Source organism: Pristis pectinata, chromosome 3 (assembly GCF_009764475.1).
Source record: "Pristis pectinata isolate sPriPec2 chromosome 3, sPriPec2.1.pri, whole genome shotgun sequence".
Lineage (NCBI taxonomy): Eukaryota > Metazoa > Chordata > Chondrichthyes > Rhinopristiformes > Pristidae > Pristis > Pristis pectinata.
The window spans coordinates 77,213,351-77,215,796 of record NC_067407.1 but is presented as its reverse complement, the minus strand read 5'-3'; positions in this window follow the sequence as shown (position 1 = coordinate 77,215,796).

Sequence of the window (2,446 nt, the reverse complement as noted above, 5' to 3'; positions counted from 1 at the left end):
TTCTCTTGCTATTAAATCTCATATGCAATTAAAGCAGATTTGCTGATGGGCAGAAGCAAGTCATGCTTTATGCTACTCTGCAGCATTTAAAAGACAAGCTGTAGGAAGGTTTGACTTCTGTAGCCATTCAGGATGTGTTTGCTCTGACCTTAGTATAGTCATTTATCAATGCTCATGCAATCAATGGGCAACTTAAAATTAATATTCAATCTTCTGACTCAAGGAATACATTAGTACACTGGCATGTCACTAGAGGGTAGTTAGATCATCAGCTATAAGAGGCACTAATGTATTTCCCTGTCAAAGGCCTTCATTACTCCCTTCAAAAGTGGGAATAGAGGGAACTGAAATGCTTTACTACCTGTATCAAGGATCCCTACACTCCCTTCATGTTATCTAAGTTGATTAAGTAGTTAAAGTTAAAATGAAGGGCTGTGTATAGTGGTTTATTGCAGCTCTCTGCATTTCTCTTGGAGTTTTTGTGCAGTGAAGATCTTGTTCACTGTGCCTCTAGATAGATGAAATCTGCAAGCTATTCTGGGACTTCCTCTGTGACAGACAGCTGGACTTCTATAAGCTGACTTGTATCCTTTGTTGAAGATGGTCACTTTTTTGACGGTCTATCACCGAAGGAGAGCCACAGGATACTTCAGCAAGAAGTGAAAGGGGCTTGAAAGTCGCCAGGCGCTGGCCACAAACCAACCCGTGGAGAAGTTCCTATGCAGTCTCCTGTGGGGTGCACCTATATAGTAGAGGAGGGCTTTGTGGCTCGCTTGGTCCTGGCATAACAAAGGATTTTACACCTTTTGCTAAAGCTTCCCATTGTTTTCAAGAGTCTCATCAGTCATCGGCACAGAATAATCCATTGTTAAAGCATACTGAGCCAGAAACATGGATAGGAGAGTAGCTGGAGTCAGGAAGTTGTGTGATCGGCTGGAGCATGGAACAGATGTGCAAGTGAAGCTGGAGATTAGGAATGTTGGTAGGTTTGCAGCAGAGTCAGAAGCTTGAGCCAGGCAAGTGGCCAAAGCCAGGGATCATGAATGGAGCAGCAGGATACAGTATATGACCAGGAGCGGGAGATGGAGACAGAAGTGTAGTTAAGAGTGTGGGTGGGAGAGTGGGCAAGGAGAGCAAGAAGCAAAGAGAACATACACATATACTATGTGTCTGTATGCACACTGAGTGGCCACATACAGGTGTCCACTGATATGTGAGCATTAATAGCCATGCAGCAGAGCCTAGTCTGAGGTCAACTTGGTCCCCCTTGTTTCTGCCAAATCCATGTGGGAGCTGGTGTGCAATGGCCACTCCACATTGAAAGGGACCACGCACAAATAATTTCCACTGCACAATATGAAGTTTGGAACCCAGAATGTCAGGACCACAATAGACAACCTCAACAGCAACAGATCTGAATACAACACTGCTGCAATATCTCTGGAATTCAAATGCTTTGACATCAACGTCACTCCATTAAGTGAGACAGGATGGGCAGGAGATGACCAGTAAAAGAACAAAGAAGTGGGTACACCTTCTTCTAGAGGAAGAGGAATGTTGTCTTCATGAAGCGAGTTTCACCATCGAGAATGAGCTAGTCCAGTGTCCAATGAAATTACTAAATGTATTATGGCTCATCCAAAGGCAGAACGAATACGCTACAGTCATCAGTGCATATGCACCAAGCTGGAAGCTCTGGATAAACCCAAAGTTCTAATCTAACCTTATGACTAGTTATCAATGTATAATGGTCACTTGGCTTAATATCTCCTTCTGTGTAGTGAATTTCTAAGATTTAATGGCCCTGCACAGTGCAATACCCAGGAAATGCTCAACTGCCATACATGCAGTCTTTCAGCTGAGACTCTAAAACAAGATCTCAACACCCTCTTAAAAGGAGATAAAAAGGTCCCATGTTATGATGTGTACAATTCTGGTTGCCATACTGCATGAAGGATGTGGTAGCAATTGAGAGTGCATATAAGATTTCCCAGGACATTCCCTGGACTGGTGGCCTGTAGTTATAGGGAAAGATTGGGATAGGCTGGGTTTATTCTCACTGGAAACTAGGAGGCCTTAAAGCTTTATAAAATGATAGAGGCATAGATAGAATAGATTGTCAGAATCTTTTCCTAGACCAAGAGAGCCCTGAACTAAAGGGCACAGGTTTAAGATGAGAAGGGAGACATTTTAAAGAGATCTGAGGGGTAAATTCTTTTCTCCCCCCCCCCCCCCCCACAAGAGGATGGTGAATATCTGGAACAGGCTGCCAGAGGAGGTAGTGAAGGCAGATATAAATACAATGTTTAAAAGGTGTTTGAACAGGAAGTTGGATAGGAAAGGCATAGAGAGATACAGGCCTAATGCAGGCAAATGGTCAGCATGGACGGGTTGGGCCATAGGTCCCATTTCTATGCTATACGTCTCTATGATTTTAAACAAGAGG